General features: G+C 29.9%; 1 protein-coding gene across 5 annotated transcripts in view; it reads left to right on the top strand.

Moving 5' to 3' along the window:
* The window catches only part of LOC100169647 (potassium voltage-gated channel protein Shaw), a 154,457-nt gene that overhangs the window by 43,635 nt on the left and 90,017 nt on the right, over nt 1-20,805 (top strand). The window contains exon 3 of one of the 5 annotated variants that reach the window (XM_029491320.1): nt 1,969-2,070. The exons of 3 other annotated variants lie outside the window; for them this stretch is intronic. The gene's annotated coding sequence lies outside the window, so the exon portion shown is untranslated. Of the gene's footprint in view, nt 1-1,968; nt 2,071-4,375; nt 5,584-20,805 lie in introns of those variants that run through there. One more of the 5 variants, XM_016803025.2, reaches the window with a different exon arrangement.

Below are 20,805 nucleotides of genomic sequence, written 5' to 3'. Positions count from 1 at the left end.
GTGTTTTACGCAAAACCTCTTTTTGATTGAATGGATTATATATGATTATAATATTACGAATTTTTTTTCAAATCTGGTGAATTATTTTTAATTTTTACAGTCATAGAAAAATGTATTTTTTGGACGCCCTTCGTAATAATCCAAACGATATTATTTTGTTGTTATTTTTTTTACGATTAATACATTTTTACTGTAATATATATTTAAAAATAAAGTATATTACGTTTTCTCAGCTGTTCCAAAAAGTACTGAATCATATTTATATTTATAAGCGGCAATTTGTCTGTAAAATCATTTTTTTTAGAGGTTACTAGTACTTACTACTGTAATGTATTTATATTATGCATCAGTTGCTTGGGGCAGAATAGTACTCGAACGCGAAATATTGTTTTAGTACGCATCGGTTTCAATGGGCAACCTATAGGTACTGTAAAGAACAATTTACGACGCAAAATATTATTATAATCGGTCGCTAGAGGAAATCTAATAACCTATTGAAAAGAAAATAAGGTGAAAAAAAACATTGTACTCAGCCCAAAAACAACATGTCAGTCTTAAAACTAAACCTGCAAAGGTAGCCGAATAAACAATTAGATTTTCACGGGATAGGAAGTTAAAATGTTTATTTTCCACTATTTATTATGAGTAATAACAACAACGTCTGTCGATAAATACGATGAGTATTTAAATATCGTCATATTGGACAGGTTTCCAACATCGCGTTGGCCGCGAACAAAAGTTTCCACACTCCGTGTTTCCTCTTTCCAACCCTCGAAAGACAATAATTTATGGCATTACCGCGAATTTTTTTTTTTTATCATGTTTTGAAGTTTCAATACAACTTAATCTTGTTACTCCGCGTGAATTCGGGATTTTCACTCGCGCTTGATGACTCGTAAAAGAAAAACTCGTTGGGTGAAAAAAAAAAATCACCGCAAAACTATAAAACGTGGTAGGTATATTGAAAAAGATTTTTGTGTGCGTGCATGCACCATCCCGAGGGAATGCGAACAGGAGAAGGAGTCGACGTGCCGGGTCACGTTTCAGACGAAATGGTGCTATTGCGTAAGTTACGTGTTGTTTTTGTATTCAACTATGAAGTAATTAAATTATTCAGCGCCTTTGCGCCGTTCGAACGGAAAAGTGGAAAACGTCGTCTAACTTTGGTTTCCGCGTGATTTACCCGCGGCACATCGTTTACAATAACATATGCATTTTGCAAATTCTCCCGGCGACAATCCCATTCGAGACAACCGGCTTTCACGTGGTTTGCATTTTTTGTCAAGCAATACTTATTCGAGTGTACACAAAGTTCTTCAGTAGCTTCATAGAAATGTAAATAACATCATAAAGTTGTTTATCGGCAACATAATATCAAACAGTATTTTTATTTTGTATCGGACTTGGTGTAAAAAAAACATATATAGGTCAGCATTACCTTAACATATTTTTGGAACAGAAAAATTACATATTGATTGATAACAAACGGTTTAGTTTTAGTTTTTAAATCAGCATGATCAAACAGCTTACATTTTAGACATACAAAATGAGATAGTATTATTAAATGTGAGATATTAATATAATCATAAAATTTAAGATCAATTCAAAATGTGCAGGTAGATATAACATATTCTACTGAGTAACGTTGATGATTGGATAGATTAAGAATATCCTCGTTATGTTTGTTAGGTTTGAGGTCAACGGAAATCAAAGGATGTAGATGTTCATATTTTTAACGTTCGCAAGGAATGAGTGGTAGCTGTAAGCTGGAGACAAGTATATTATGTAGAAATCAAGGGATCAAGAATAGTATTAAAATAATTTAGGTGTACATGAGTATAGAGGACAGATAATCAGATAATCCGAAATAATGCCGATGACTTAAATTAGAAATAACCATTAGTAAGCGTTGTAACTACTAACGTATTTTTCATTGCAGATTAGTAATTAATATTAATTTTAATATAGATTGACAAAGCTCGGTGGTTGAAAAATTACTTATTTGGAATAGCTTGGTATTGAGTTCAACCGCATTGTCCTCATCGGTCGCCAACGTGGTAAATCGGATGGGTGAGCAGAAATATTTGGTATTTCTTCTTAATAAATTGCTGAATTTGCAGAATATTATGGTAGTGTACGTTTTGATTTGGTGATTTGATGAGGCCATAATACTCATGGCGAAAATAGATACAACTATACTCAATGCATTCATAAAACAAAATACGTAAACGACAAACAGTGATTACAGAACGAACATAGGTACTATTGTTATCAAAGAAAATATTATAATATATTACGTGAAGTGGGTCAGCACTTTTTAAGAGAGTATTTAAATATTTTTGTCATTCAAATTTCAAACGCACACAAATATTAGTGAATGAATATCTATAGCGGCTAAAAACCATATACCCAATTATATTCATTTTAGAAGAGTAATTGCCAATTCCGAACACATCTGTGAATAAAATTATCGATTTCAACGACATTATTTCACGATTTTTACCGTCATTTTTGATATCACTACAAAGATACGTCATAATAATAATAAAATAATATTTCAATAACCAAAATAAAATACTAATATATTTCAATTCAAATATGACATAATCATTAATATGATTTTTGTCCGTGGAAAAAGTTTTGAAGTCGTCTTATCACCTTTAATGGTAACTGGTAAGTGGAGATACATCGAATACTTCCTAGGACTGTAACCTTTTAAACCTTTTAGTCTACAGGAAGGTCTTCGGATAAATTATTTGTACTCAAAGTAATGAATTGTACGATTTGACTGTCTTCCAACCGATAAAATTGAAAAATGAGTCAGACACGTCGTATTTTTTTTTTTTAGTTTACGCAATATGACTTGAAAAATACACAAGTAATATTTATTATGATGGCCTCATAATATATTCTTTCTATTATGTTCTAAGACACGGAATATTTTGTATAGAACAAGCCTTAACGCTCTTAGGTCTAAAGATTATTATTGCGTACATTATAATATGACTATAAGGTGATTTTATACAACAGGCGGTTTGCGAGTGCCTGAACACTCGTCTCTTTTCGTTAAATTCGGCGGAAGTTAGTAGGTACAGTGCATTGTTATATTTTGAAAACAACGTTTAATAAATGGCATTCAAAGTTCGACTTTGGGCCGTATATGTATATATGCTGTATAAGCTCTACGCGCAGTGTCTCTGATACGACAAAGCTCGCTGATATACTTTATCAACGATATCCACAGTAAGTTGTGTTTCATATATAGGTCATTAGGCCGGTATCATCTCAAGATAATCATCTATGAACGACGAGCAGGTATATTGCAATTAATGCATATAATATATTATTATCCTGCAAACACTAAACGAAATTTAAACGGTTATTACGTATATCAGTATTTCACGTACACCATGTCAATATTCCTCTGTATAATATTTTATGTGATTTGCATAATCATAATTTACAGGTTTATTTTAATGTCGTTATTATAATATGCATAATATATAGCATATTATGCTAATATTTAGAATTATACTATTTTATAGGGAATTTCAAAATTAATGTAGCTTTTTTTTTCGTTTAACTTTAGAAATTGCTCGAAACATTTATGCATACCGTAATACCGTATAATTTATTTAATACTTTTCTCCGACAGTGACATCTGAAAAAGTTTTTTTAACGATATTAATAAAACGTTTATTACACCAATGCCTTTCTGTGAATGTATACATTTTTTTACCTTGTCAGTTTTTTACTGATATTTTAATCTTTTCGCGACATCAAAACACAACAGTCACGACAAAAACTCATCACCCGCGAGCCTCGGTACACGCGAAGGTCAGTTTATTTTTTATTGTTTTTTTGTCAACATAGGACATTAAGGTATGATATATTATAACGGACGAGCTTATTGAGAGGCGGTCAGAATGAAAAACCGCCTACAATAAAATTTGCCTCGTAAAGTCGACGTACGTCTACCGCTGCAGGTGTCGGCTCTAGTTATATATAGGTACACCATTACACCTACGCCATCATCATCGTCGGACTATAAACTGCTTAGCTATACATATACGGGTAGACCCTTTAAAATGACCATCAACCGGCACACCATATCATCGTTAACGAAAAAAATGAAAAGAAAAGAAAATTACGTCAATTGCGAACATCGGTTGTCAAGTATTGAAAACGAAAACATGTCGTGCCAACACTATACTGTTAAAATCTGGAAATACGTAGCTCAGTATATTAATAACTAGAACATAAATTAAATGCTCAAAAAAGTACAAAATATGCCTTAAAAAAAAATAACGCACTAATTTTGAAAATTTATATATATATGCATCATTTTTTGTAATGGTAATATGAATAATATATTTGAATACAATTTAAAACGATACATTTTCTGGTTTTTAATCGAAAGGCTCGAGATTCGTGACCGAGACGTAATTAACTTGGTTATATCTATTCGTATGTATAAGAGATAACATAATACTGATCACGTGGACACCTTTTGAAGTATCATTCTCTAACTTCGAGATCTTTAATATATTATAGCTTTGAAAAATTACCTTAAAAGTAAAAATGCACGAAAAATCCCAAATGAAATAGTTTAAATTTATATATATTTTTTTAATTACTTTATTATATTGAAAACGAATTTCATGCTCGAAAATCAGTGGTGCAGAGCACTCGGAAAATATTAAATCCACGTGCTAATAATAACTACATAACATGAGTGTTAAAACGAAGGCACGTCATAATAATATTATTACGTATATCATACACGGCCCCGGAATCCTTCTCGTCTCAATATTATGACTGCTGTCATCGACACGTGCGTGTGCGGTATTCGAGCAGGGCCGCGTGTGCACCCTTTTGTAATGAAAATATTGTACATTTTAAACGCCAACGCGAGAAAATAATAATATATATATATCGACAGGATCTGACGTACAGCTGCGGTCGCATACGACGTGAAAAAGCTGTAAAGATATGTATAGATATCTTGTATATAGATATGCGTGTGTCGAGAGAGTGTTCTCCTTCGTTTTTCGCGTGTGGCGCAGCTCATAATATTATTATTATTATCAATGATGATAATAATAATAATAATAATATACGTGCTATTTGGCGTTTGTTTTTGCCCTCGGGTATCGTCTAAAAATATTCATCGATCTAATCATCACAACCGCGGTGCACTGCGCGCGCTAGTTTGGTACTTTATACATATTATTTTAAATATAATATTCATACGCGTGTGCGCGTAAATTTTGCGTGGATAATGGATATAGAGTAATCGCTTCAGTTTTGAACGTGACACAGTAGTGCGAAGACTGTGCTGGACGCGCGACGTCACGCGACATTACGACGTTTTGATGACAATCGGAATAAAAAATTATTAATAAATTATAATAAAAAATATAAAACATAAAAAACCGTGCACGTGTGGTTTTTCGTTGTTGAAACATTTCGTACCGTTATAGAAAAATAATATTTTAATATGACATAAACACCGATCAGAAGTTACGTCCCGTCGCGTGCCAAACCACGGATCGGGATCACAGACCAGATACGACCACACGCGTATGTATATGTGTCATCGTTGTATGCTCGAGTGTTTATGATGGGTCGGGGGAGAGGGCCACGAGTCAGTTAAAGTCTTCACGTGAAGAATTTATGCGTGATAATTACGTCTGGGCCGGTTATTATTGCGGGCAGAAAATCGTTTTTATACAAAAATTATTATATAATTAATTATAATAGCTGATTATTAAATGATTATTTTTAGTTATTTTTATTATTTAGTTAATAATATTTTGGTATCAAATATTACTCTTACGCAGTATTTATCGTTTTTGTACAGAATTGCACAAACGCTGAATTATTTGTTGGACTATAATTTTTATAAAAAAAAAAAAAAGCCACGTAGTAAATATTTCGATTTTTGGTCGTGTATATACTCAATCAAAGTATAAATTGTATCTAATGAGTATTATATTTATTTGAAGGTGTTTTACTTGCATAACTGTCTTAAGATTACGTTAGTAAACAAAAATCAATTTAAGCTCAAAACGGATTAACTAATTAAACGGTAATTTATGTAAGAAAACAATATACAGACGTGAATTGCCTATCTATGTAAATAATTAGTGGTTAATTGCTTCTGACTTAATTTGCCATAGCGAGAACAAACAAATCGTGCTAAAATATATTTGAAAATTCTCAACCACTTGTACGTTAGTATAGGCGTCGTTGATCTAAACAGAAGTGTTGACTAAAATATACTGAAAGCTAAATTCTCCTAAACTCCAATAGGTGATTTGTGCCTACGGAAAGTTAGATTATAATCTCATATCACTTTTCCACAATTTCCGTCGGTTGCAGTACTTAAGATAAAATAATTGTCATAATTTAATCCATGCTATGTTAAATTAATCGTTTTCAATCAACTCTTAAACCCCAGGCGAATGGCAACATTTGTACACAAATTTATTTTACATATTTTATTTTTTTTCGTTTAACAGAATATATATTCCTTCTCACTACTCATTAATCATCCATTGAAGTATTACAATTGTTTTATCAACTACTTTATTTATGTGTAATACAGTATCTATTATACAGTTAAATCAGACAATATTTATTATAATGAATCTCGATCATCCAAATTCGTATTCATTTCATTAGGGTACATTAGCTCAAGTATTACGTCGTTATAATATGATCTTGACTACATGATGAAATAATAAGTTATGCACCGATATTATAACATTATAATAAGTATTTATACACATCAAGTGCCTACTGTTCGACGTTGATAAAAATATTAAATATAATATACTACTAAGACATAATATTATACAATATGTACTTAACGTTTTTGGTTTTTAAAACTATCCTGTCACATTTTTTCAAGTTACGATTAAAATTTTCTATACAAATATACATTATTATTAATGCTAAACTAACAGTAAAAAACTACAAAGTTTACTATTCACATGTAACATATATTTTATGTTGCGACTTACGACAGGTCACGTGGTAAGGTGTATAAATTAAAAATTACGGTGTCACTGCTATAGTAAGTTAAATTTACGCGCGCACGTAAGTATATTTAATGCGCATATCGAACATGCCTTTAACTAAAATTTTAGTTCATATCACGTGGCCGCAGCCCCAAGTTCGAGGTGTGTTCAAATATATAATAATATTATGTAATTTTCATATTGCGTATATTGTACGCGATAAAAAAAAAAAATATTTCATCGATTATACATGATAGTACTTATCTAACCATAGTACCACGCGTAGTACAAGTATGTTTGAGTATTTCTAATTTGGGTAAGATGTAAGATAATGATGGAAATAAGTCAATATGGCAATATATGTCTTCTACTGAAGAATAATTTATGATTAGAATGCATGATAATTGTATTTTTGACATAAGTATTGAGTATCATAGGTGTTGCCGATGGAGTGGAAAATCCTGTTCGAATCGTCGTAAAAGGTTTCGCGCAGTGATGTACCTAGTGATGAAACAACTATGGAGTGTTATTATAAATTATAATATTACTATAGGTACGTCATATACAATGTATACGGTTTATGAAATGTTATAATTAATTTATCACTTTGAAATTCGAAGCGATATATAGTTGCACGACTTCACAAACGATAGAGTTTTCGTTTTGTGGATAGCGGAGCAAGCTGAATTTCTGTCTGCCGAGAGTGTTTTTAATTTCATCCCATACCGACTGCAGTTGTTAGTAACTTTAAGCGTCTATTACAGAAGTCCTTCTGTATAATAGCATATATAGAGTTAAATATTGTGCGATAACTCGAGATGGTATAGCTGTTATAATTTCATTCAAGCTAATTAAATTATGTGATGATCTCCGTGTTTATTTAATTAAAACGATTTGCGTTATACAGTTTTATGTTCACAGTTTATAGTGATTCGACAGTACCCTTAGTTGTTTTGTGTTAACAATGACCGGCTTGATTATTATTATTAATCTAAACGAACATCTCAGACAAAATATACATTTAAAATATTTAAAATATTCATAGAGTCATCTTTTCTATACCGGTTTCGGTTCGACTATATTAATTATACCCGTTTATGTACTTATCACATTATGACACTGATTCGGCATTTAATGTTTTACTAGTTACTAAACTGCCACTACCAAATTATTTTGTAGCCAGAATTGAAGACGAATGGACAATTATTATTTATAATATCTTAGGGTTGTTGAAATCGCATAGGTAACATCGACGATTTTTAATTTTTAACGTAGATACGTTTTTGGGCTGGGCACGACTGATTTTCGCGAGGCCGATTTTTGTAACGCTTTGTATATTGCCATAGAAATGTAAATCAACAATGAAAACAACAAAAAACAATTAATTAAAATCCTAACAAAATGTAGCATACTAGATATTTTCCGCTGTATAGTAACCCAAAAACAAATCTATAATCCTTCAACTATCCTTGCAGACGAAAATATCTATAGTAGCTTGCAGCATGCTACTAATATCATACTACTAAAGTCTAAACCTACTTATAATATTATACAAACGACATTTCGTTTTCTATGACTCGATTTGCTTTTTATAGAATAAAATATATTGCATAAAGTTGTCTGTGTATAGTGTATACGGGCAAATTATATTACTACATTATTATGATTAGTACAAACGCATAATATAAATAATATAAAATATAAATTGTAATAATATTTTCTCGTCGAAAGACGAATGAAACTTATCAGTTATCAGCAAAGCAGGATCAGCCATTTCCCGTAGTACTTTTTTCTACGGAAAGACGTTAAACGAAACATGCGTAATAAAACCATAAAAACAGCCATTGACTGTGCCAATTCTGCGTCATTGTATACTGTTACCGCGATCCGCAGGTGCGTGCGTATGGCTCAGACCTAATAATAATATGTAAAGCTCATTAGGCCACTAAGACGCGCAATTGTATTATATTATTATTATAGAAACGTATTTGGGTCTTTAGCCACTACATAGGGACGTAACTGAATTATCAAATTTGACCGAGCTTATAATGATATTGATTAATCCAATCGGACTACCTGGTATACATTTTTTTCGTTTTTCAAAATTTTCTTACAGTTTATTTTCTATATCGACTTATCTACTATGAACCTCATACTACGTATTGATTTTGTGTGTACACTATCATGTGCACATGTACCTATAGGAATTGCAGTTCCCGGATGAAACTATAGGTACCCGTGGTGGGACTATAACACAGGTTAAACTGCGCAGACCGAAACGCGTACAATGTTTATTTTACAATAATAATAATAATAATCGTTAATATTTTAACACTTTTAAAATTAATTGCACCAAATCATAAAAATAATTATACATTAAAATATTAAAATATCGTTTAATTGGATCTGATTCAAACGTTAACAAATCGTTTTACAGGCAATTAGAACTGTGCCGTCCACCACTCTAGATCTATTTCTGAGTTTCGCGAAAAAAAAATAGTAATTTATTTTTTATTATTCTTGCGGGAGACGGCCAGAAGGAGACCCTCTTGATCGCCATCGACCGTGAACGAATATGTACAAAAATAAATCAGACACCCGCCAATTCATTACAGGCACACGAGTGTATAGTAGTCTACTCGCTAAAATATCAGTCAGTGCCCCGAGGTCGTTGTCGTTTATGTGCATTCGGATCCATATTTTGACATAATTATGTCAAGAAGTTTGTATACACCGGAAATCCAAAAATTCGTATCCGACATCCACTCTTAGAATAGGAATAAACACGGTAAACTAATTTTTTAGCTTTTATTATTCGCCACTACCTACAATGATGTAATGTAATTTAAAAAAAAAACAAATTTAAATATACGACCACAACTCAGGTTTCAATTAACAGATTTTTGTTTTATACATCAATTACCAATATGATTACACACTTACGTAAGTGTTAAATAATATTTTTATATAATATTTTAATGGTACGTCAGAGGACGTTACATAATATGTTTTGTTGTAAATACTACGAATCTATATTACATAGAAAAAGGAAATATAAATTAAAACAATAGTAATTCATATAATTTAACAGTTATGAAATGTTAGTTATTTATATTTCATTATGTATTTATATAATGAATTTTAATATTAGTATTTCAAACATTTATTTAAAACAATAAAAATAGTTGTACAAATAATTAATTGGTGAAACTTATAATATTATAATTTATCGTTTAGTTACTGACCTGTAAATAAGTGAATTAGTGCATACGAGAATGTTTGTAACATTACCTATTGGAATCATTACGAAATTGGATTCAGAATTATTACCTGAAACTTCTGCTGAAACTTTCATCAATAGATTTAAAGATAGTATTGAAGAAACTTATATAAAGCAGGAAACTATGCATTTTTCAAGTTATGGAATGCAAATAAATTTACCATCCAATTCCCTTCAAAATATTTTGTTATATATACAATATACATTAAAATAATTTGAAAGAAGTTTTTCCAAATATGCTCTTTTCTTTACGACTTCAATAAACCTTGCCAATTTAAAATTGTGATGTGAAAAGGGAGAATTTAAAATTAGAATTGATTGAAAACGTTGATGAATGTTTCTTTACCAAGAAAAATTAAATTCACTTATTTGTCTTTCCGTGGAGAGGGCTTAACAAACAGGATTCTTCAGATGTAATTCAGAAGTTTAGTGACAGGCTTAGAAAAAACATTTGTTTAAATTAAAAAGTAAAAACTGTATATTTTGTCTTCTGAGAGGAGCATTGATTTTACAATAATGTGTGTGTTTGATTGTGTCTATCACGATATTATATTATAGAAAAAATACTTTGATTTTCAACTTCAGCATTTATTTTGGTAAGAGTGTGAATCTATTCGATATTTCTATACATGGTATAATTTTCAAAATATTTTGATTATTTTTAGCTACTTATAGACATTCGATATTTTCGGTTTATTTTAGGTTTTTTCCATATATACATATATACATATAACATATATATATATTACATAGGTATCGATGGTAAGCCTGAAAATGTTAATCAAGATTCTTCATAAGTTGCTATTACTTATAGGTTTTCAAAAAGATAAAATATAGAACCCATTTTTTTTTCTAATCATATTTTGAAGTTGAAATTTGAACCGAATCAGATATTTAAACGGAGGATAACGATTTTTATAAATTTGTTGTAGTTCAAAAGTGTTTTTGAAACTCTTGCGAATATTATTATGTTTTACATAGACTATACCACAGTGGCATTTTCAAAACTTTTAGATTAACGTACGGTCTCACAAACCTAGACGAAAAACAATAAGAGCGATGTACATTTCCTAAAATTAACGTTTCCATAAAAAAAAGCTAATATTTTTTCGAAACAACCATATTATTATCGTTCACAGAATAGCCCTATATATAAATCCGAATTGTATGCGCCAATGACAATTGGAACGTATTGGAACGTAATAAATTATCAAAGAGGCGTCAGTGGGCTTACGTAGGCGCGTCCTATGCGATATATTATTATTGTACATATATTATTATACAAAGCATTCACTCCTCTCATTGCCGAACACGACTTCGTAGGCTATGATAATATAAAATGTACAATACTCGACTCAGTCGACTGTTTATATTATACCGTCTCGGATCACATTGTATAATGTATATACATATATGTATGTATTTCATATCATATAATATGGACTTCATACATATTTTTCGACGAATTGAAGGTTTTGAGCGTAATGTATATTATACATACACTATATGGGTTACCGTCTCACTCGCTAAACTATTTTTTTTCGCCGAAAATCTCATCCGATCTCTCTTGTCGTTTGGTGATTGATAACACCATTGCCACCGCAACGCCATGTCTTCTTCCGGCCTGACAAAGCTCGCCCCTATCCTCACCACTCCACCCACACCCACACACCCACACACACACACACACACACCCGTATATCCACCGTCGAGGGTCCGTTCGAATGATGTATCGACGTGCCGCCATGCCCGCTACCTTGTGAGATACCGTTAATGGAAAACGGCCTAAATAGTCCGATTCGTCGTCGGTCGATTCCACCGCATTGGTCGTATTTTTTAAGACTATAGGTATATTATTATCTATATTATAAAAGGGGAAAAAAAATTGGAAACGCTTTAATTACTGTTCGCATATATTTGAGTACCTATATTTAGCAATAACTGCAGACAACACTGCTGCTGCACATTTATTAGGTAAAATATTTAATCACCTCCTTAATTATATCATAATATTATCGTTTATCACTCCTAATTATAATCTCATTGCCGTTTCCAAACTTTAGAGACATCCTGTATGTATATATTATGCACTGCGTTTGGTTTATTATAAAAGCATGTTTATACTCACTAGTATAATAAGCTTGCGTTATACTTAAGCTACTAGCCTACTGTTATACCACAAGCCAATCCTACGGTAAGTCAATATTGACTCATAAGTCATAACTCATCAGTCATAAGTTAATAACAATAATATATGATATAAATATTAAATAGTACCTATACTGTTATAATAATACAATAAGATAATTAATGCAATGTTTTCGGATAAAATTAATTCAACCTATCATACCTATTACGTCTTATAGTAATACGATTTACTACAATACTATATAATATCAATATAATATATATATCATAAATTTATAAAACAATCTTAGTACCTATATACTATATAGGCTGATAGACAGTCTTCGTCGTTTTTCTTATGTCATGATTTACCATTGAATTCAAAATATGTAACAAATCCATTACAGTTATTTACTACTTACTCAATGATGAGGTATATACTGGATACCTACTGTTCAGCTCAGCATTTATCTAATTTCCTTTATTTCAACAATATTACCGATTGAAACATCAAATCTTTCTTAATATATTTTGATAACAATATATTTTCGTCACGTGGAATGCGGATGTCAACATATACAAAATACATTATAAACTATATTATGTATAGGTATTGAAATGTTTAGTGGATATACGCAGGTCCACCGACCATTATCGGTTTTGACCTAGGTATGTAATTATTTTCTGATAAACGAAAATATTCGTTCATCACTCGGTGCGCGCTTAAGATATTAATATACGAACTACAAAATTTTACAAATTATTTTCCCAGCACACGACCGTCTAAATTTGGCCACATTCCATTTGGCGAATAAGCTCCGATTTTATCATATTACGTGTCACAGTGTTTTATTATTGTAATATGGTTCCGATTTGATTTCATTCTCCTAACGATTACCTATTTAATTTGTTATTAGTTATAACTTATAACTGAGGAAAACATTATAATATATCTTTAATTATATGCGTGAGCTTAAAAACAATAATTGTCTTTTATTCTCATATAGGCAGTATATTACAAAGCAAAACAATAATTGGAAAGGACTTTTTTCAAGTACCTATACCTAAGACGTTTCTGTGCTGATAAAATAAGTTTGTTGCAGAAATTTTGAAACTTTATGATTAGAGGGAAAGTCAACAAGCCCTTAAATAACTCAGGACAGCATAGCGATGCTTATATATATATATTATACGTTATATATGGGAAAAGTAGACAATCGGTCATTTCGCAGAATTGTTGATTTCAATGGTCAAGTTAGAAAAAGTCTCTATTGTCCGGACATTGCGAACAATGACAAAATTAAGTGAGAAAAGTAGATCAAATATTAAGATTTACAAAATTTGATTTAACGGAGTAGGCAGTATTTTATTTTAATAAACAAACAAATTAAAAATATTATTGTAAGAATATCTAGTTTTATTTCTCAAAGATTATAGTCAATTTTAGTAAATGAAAAAAAATTAAATTGAGTCAAGTCAACATGAAGCACGTTATTAATTTATTATAAATTAATCGGCAGAAATAATATATTTAACTTTTAAAGTTGATATGGATACCTACAAATATAAACATAATTCAGTTATAATGAAGTAAATTATAATATTTTCCCATCATCACCTGGGATAAACATAGTGATATAATAATGATGATACAACTGTCAGTCAATCATTATTCGATGGTGCAATTATAGTAATATACTCGTCGCAGAATTATGATACATTTATTATACAAGGAAAATAAATAGTAATAATAAAAACGATGCATGCAATTAGTATTTTATTGTGATGATGAGGAGAATTAAAAAAATGTTGTAAATATAATTTTTGGATGTGTTGATACAGCTCCCTCCAGAGTCACCAATCGCGTAATGTTTTCCTATAAACAATAATGATACAATGTTTGACGTTTACGGCTGTGGCTCCTCGAAGGGTTAAAAAAGGACCGACATAGGCAGGTATAGTCATAATTTGATAATATTAATATAAAATGGAGATTAAAAGGAGACGGAGAAAGAAAGGACACTGTATTCTATAATAATATAAATGAAAACTGTGAATATTTGACTATGACGTGGTCAAATAAATAATAATGATAAAAAAAAGATTTTCGAGGGTGGGAGGTTGATACGTCACGCGTAAGATACCGATCGATTGTTGATCAGAAATTATTATATTACTTTGGCCACTTTCGGTAGTGTCGAAAAATAGGGTAGATCCTGGTTAGAAAAACCAGATGAGGTAAATAGTGATCTGGTAACAACAAAAAATATTGGCATATCCGTTTGTAGTTTTGTACGTGTATGGATGTCAAAAGCCGATGGATGGCGGGGATGGGGCTGAACACCGTCGCAAATTACAGTCGATACCCAACACGTCATTGGCGGAGTATGAGGGTGAAGTTGTCAGATGTAGAATATCGTGCTGGATGTTATATAATTAAAAGAAATGTCACTACATAAAATTGTTATAATTTATAATGATAATGGGCTTTACGACAATGGGACAAGTGAATAATATTAATATGTTAGGCAATATGAACAAGATGAATAATAATTTGTATTATTTATATTGAAACTTAAAGTTGTAAAATCGGAGTCAAAGATATAAAGTTTATAGATAGATGAGTGAGGTATACTAAAAAAAATTTAAGACTTTTGAAAATCTATATATTTAATTTAAAAATAATAATAAATAGGCAGTAAAAATAATAATATGTAATATTACTTAATGTTATTACTCAGGCAAAGTTGGATCACTATAACTATAATTTATATTTTTAGGGGGTCAGTTATCTAGGTTACTTCCAACCAAATTAATGTTTGAATGTAACATAGGAAATAAATAAATTCTCATTTGTGAATCTCTGAAATCCAAATATCTCCAAGACGACGAGTAAAATATTACATAATTATACATCTTACCAGTTACCAGTATCGTTATAATAAAATACAGATCATTTTTAAAGTATTAATATGTTTGTTATATTTTTATAATAACTCACTTCATTTCTATATTTGTACACATCATAATATAATATAATATTATCTTCTCATATTTCAATACGATTGAATACTCGTTTCAAACTTTTTGGTGACCTATTTTTTTAAACAATCATATTATTTTACTCATTTTAATTTAAAACTACAGATTTTTTCATTCCAAAAATTATTTTTTATCCATTCAATATCAAATGTGTTATGACGAACACACATAGCGTTTTGTTATAATAATATAATTTTATAATTTAAATAATTTGTATAGCTAGTAAAAACACACAAACACAAACACACACGCACACACACACTCACATACGATATGAATTAGCATACGGTTTGGACTGCATGGCAGTTGGCTGTATATAAATAATAAATATATATATGTAGAGAGAGAGAGAGAGTGAGAGAGTGAGAGAGACGTAGAGTATGCACATATTAATAAATTATATGCTATGCAAATTTCACACAAGTGTACATCCATCAAAAATCCAAATAATTTGTACAATACATACAAATTTGCCTTTCCCCCCCCCCCCCCTAAAGCTATAACGGCTGTCGGTTGATAATGACAATATTTATTATATTATTTTGATTCCGTTACAGCTTAAAATCAATTGTGATAAGCTGCAGAGGCTGAGCTAAGCGAAAAATTAACTTATAAAGTTTGACGTGGATCAACCGGGGAAAGTAGTTCGTAATAGATTCATCTGAGTACGGCGACGAAGATGAATTTGATCAAATTACGAAACCACTTTTACCGCCACACTGCGGCAATAGACGATTTTCTCGGCTAATTGAATCGCTGCGACCGTCCGACGACGGGGCAAAACGACCATACCAATTTCTAATCGTGAAACTGCAATGGATGGGTCTCGGAGGCCACGTTTCACTAAATGTATTACAATATGGGGTGATCCTTTTAACGTAAGACACATATTATTTCAGAAAACATTAACGTTTTTGAAAATATTTCCTTTAAATAATAAATTTTAAGGCGTTGCAAGAACAATATTTTTGGAAAATATTTATATTTTTACTATTTTTTTATCATTTTTTTTTTTTTTTAAGTTTTTACTCTCTCGAATGGCAACTTACGTTATAATTTAATATTTCAAAACAAATTATTGTTCTGACTATTTTTATCTATAAAAATCAAATTAACTAAATAATATATTCCAAAAACGTTATTAGTTTTTGAATTGCTGAGTGTCCCGCGTTAGGTCGATCACCCGGTATATAGAAGTGTAAGTACAACTCGCTAGCGATTCTCGACTCACGTTCAAATTGTTTCGAAAGTTTCGTCCCAGTGGTCAGTATTTCTGAACTACCTTATTACCCACGTTTATTCATCGACAAATCGCCACGATGACGTTGGTACCTACAAATATTTCAGTATAGAAATACAATAAGTACGTCTTTGTTTTTGTCAGGTATCACAAGAGTTCAATATTTACTGTAGTAGCCGGTTATAGTGATATATTAAAACTGGTCGTTGGTCATTGTATCCGATAGTTCACATTAACCAATAATATCAGTAAATATTTCAAAAACAATTGTATTGAATAATTACAAAAAATATGTATAGGTAGAAAGCCAAGAATTTGTTGATGGAAGTTGTGTATATTTAAAAATGTAAAATATGTTACATATTTTAAGTTTATTAATTCGTTTTATCAAAAACACACACTGAATAATATGATTTATTTGATATTTTATTTTTTGACTTACTTCTCATTTCTCAAGAGTTCAATTAATATGTTATCAAAATAAATATACATTTCATATACACTCTATACGTGCAATGTACAGACCAAACAGGAAAATCGGATGAACAACAATATATCCTCCGGATAAAGATATACAAATTGTAGGTGAATGCACTTTGTCACTGTTTACATTATGGTAAACTGCTTTGATTTCTCTACTAAGAGCCCCGATCTAGACATATTATAAGTATGGCTTATTAGCCCTTTTCGAGACCACATCGCTGATTTTCTGAATGGCCCAAAACGGCAAATCGAAGCATTCAATAATCACACCATTAGCTTTCATTATTTATTTCGGTATACTAAAGAGATAATTTTTTGAACGGAAATCGGTCGGTATAGGTGGATATCATATTATAAGATTTTGGGTAGGTAACAACAGAGAATCATATAAAATATTTTTAAAAAAAATAGTAAATGTATAGATAAGCACAATATTACTTTATATAATGAATAAAAACATTATAAGAATTAGAATTCATATTATAAATTATTATGTTGCTGGTAATGTAAATAAATATTTTATTATTTTAACTTAATATTATAAATAATAAATAACACATATAACTTATTAGGTAGCAATTATCAATATTCAAATATAATATACTGCCTAGTATTAAAGTGATCAAAATGTACAAAACATACAATAAAATAATTGCTTAATGCAGTTGATTAACATTACCAATCGTATTCACTGAAAACTGTTTTACAATATTAAATTAGAACATTGTATTTGAACGAAAATCAAATAAAACAACAACGCGTTATTAGTTTATTACATCACGTACAACGGATAATGTTAATACTACAACATCTATAATATGAATATGAATAAACACGTATTTGGATTTATCAACGGTCCTATATCATTTTGGAATATTGAAGTATTGAACCAAATAACCAATGTTCAAATAAAAAAAAAACAATAATAAAAGGAATGTCACAATGTGTAAGTAACAGGTACCTATTTCTTTTTTTAAATTTATATAATAATAATTCTATCTAAAATTGTAACAACAGTCTATTTGTTTATATGTAAGCATATAACATGCTTACATCCAACATTTTGATAGAATACATTTATAATTTTGATGTCCTTACGAAATTAAGTGTTTGTTTGATAACTGTTACGTTTGGACCTAGGGTTTGGTGGAAGAACTTGGGATGTTGGGTTTGATTCTGGCAGTTTCTGTTTGTCTGCATTCGACGTGGATATAATGTTTGATTAAGTACCTATTTCTATTTTCAGTGTGTCATCAAAATACGATTGAAATGTTCATGCATATAAATTATTAGTTTTCAGTGAACGTAATATTGTCATATCGATATTAAAACTAGCAACTTTTAAATAATGTATTTGTATATTATGTAAATTATAATTTATAATATCATGCCATGTAATCACATGGTAAAAATTATGCACATATTTTGCTAGAAGGAACGAAAAGTTTGGTCGAACTTTGTAAAAGCAGATTTATAGTTTTCCAAAGGTTTGTTTTTCCGGGATTTGAATTATGCACAGGTTACACTTTCATATGATTATTAATTAAAAATAGCTTCTGTCATTTTGAAAACGACCAAAATGTGTAATATTTTTAAGTGACGTACCTACATGTTTTTTTATTACTATAAACGAATTTTATCGACCTAAATTACTTATTATGGAAGGATTTTGAGAATATGCTTAATGTATAGTAGCAAATTACGTTTACAGGAGAAATACATAAAAATGAACCCATTTTAATTGCCTCTGGACGATGAAAAGATTATAATGACATCAAGACGGGTTTTTAAATTCAATTGCCAGGGACAGAGTAACGGTAGTATAAATAGTGGTCATAAAATACAATTTACATCAATGCGATGAAAAAAAAAAACCCAGAGAAGTCACTCTGCTATATAATAGGTTTTGAGTGTACCTCGTCCTTGAATAGGTCACTGTTATTGTGTAATGGATGTGTTCAATTTTAATTCGATGATAAATCATTGCATAAGAAAGACGATTCTGAGCGGAGATAGTATATGTCGGCATCTATTGAAGAGTTTTAAATGATTAAAGGTTACTTTATAATTTATTTATAATACTATTGGTAATTTAGTTTTCTATCGATATTCAGTACTTATTTTTGACATAAAATCGTATTTTTTGGGGTCAGAAGTCAGAAACAAAAGGTACTAAATGAAAAAAAAAAAACAGCAACGCCATATTATAATATACACAGGATAAAATCAATTATAATTAATTATCAAAAACTTCTATTTCATATTCATTGTTCCAACCATAAAAAAATCATAAGAAAATACAATACAATATTAATTATTGTACACTTATAAAGAAAATAAAGATTTCTATAAACCATCGTTTTATTTTGGACTTATAATCACGACACATCTTCTTTTGTTCAACCAAATTTTGTTTCTTGAGGCACAAATATTTTATTTTGAACAAAAACGTTCCAACTAAGTGCAAAAATATATTAACAAGCAAGAGGTTCTATCTATAAAACTTTTTGGTTCTCAAATGATATTTATCACATTATCGTTTTTTATACGTTATTTATTGTCTATTGATTGGAATAAAAAAGAAATTTAAATAATTAATGCTGGACAATAATTTAAATTAGTAATTGGACAATCATTAAAAATCATTCATGACGAAAAAAGTTATAAAAGTTTGAAGTTTAAACTTCATTTCACGAACATTTTGATAAATTAAGATGGCTCTTATTGTGTTCTAGAACATGATGTTAAATATTAGAATATTATTTTAAACATAATTTATATTAACTTATTAGTCCATACCACCGTAAACTATTTGATGAGGTGTGTGATATAAATACCTTAAAATTAGTTTAAATATTTTTAAATTATAATGTTTAATATAGAGAATAATAATACATATAATTTTGATTAGCGAAAAGTTTCGAATCCATACTATTTATGTTTATGAATAATATTACAATATAAGAACTTAAATTATATTACCTATTTTTTTATCAACACTAAAATTTCAAATTTCAATAAACGAAAATTATGCAAATATATTTTAGATATTTTTACAATAATGTAACAAAAATAAAGTTATTAAATTTTCAAGCTGTTTTAATCACAAACAAAAGTTCTACCAGACCCAATTAGAATAAAAACGAAAAAGCCGATAATAATGAATTTCTATAAATTTCCCAAAAATAATAATAATATTCCTTAAACATTTTCACGTCTATAAAATGGTGAAAATTGCATATTTCTTCGGTTGTTAATTTTTTGAAATACGACAAAAACCAAAATCAATTTTGTCAAATATTTATGTGCGTAATGTTTTTTTGTTGTTTTTCCGTTTATTTTTAATGTATAAATTATATTAAATATTCAAGTAATAGCCCGAATTCACCCTCAAACTCGAAAATGTATTTTTTTTTAATACCTACTACAAAAGGTTACAACAAACAAAAAAACACACATCACTGTAAAACCAGTACATTATTCGCTCCACTGATAATCTAAAAAGTAATTGTTTGAAGTGAATTTCCTCTCATAACATTTATTAAAGGCAATACTGTAATTATAGCTTTAATATTGTCAATAGTATACACACACTTATTACTTATATT

This window comes from Acyrthosiphon pisum, chromosome A3 (assembly GCF_005508785.2).
Source record: "Acyrthosiphon pisum isolate AL4f chromosome A3, pea_aphid_22Mar2018_4r6ur, whole genome shotgun sequence".
NCBI classification, from domain to species: domain Eukaryota; kingdom Metazoa; phylum Arthropoda; class Insecta; order Hemiptera; family Aphididae; genus Acyrthosiphon; species Acyrthosiphon pisum.
The sequence above is the reverse complement of the archived record's forward strand: the minus strand, read 5'-3'. Positions and strand labels throughout refer to the sequence as shown.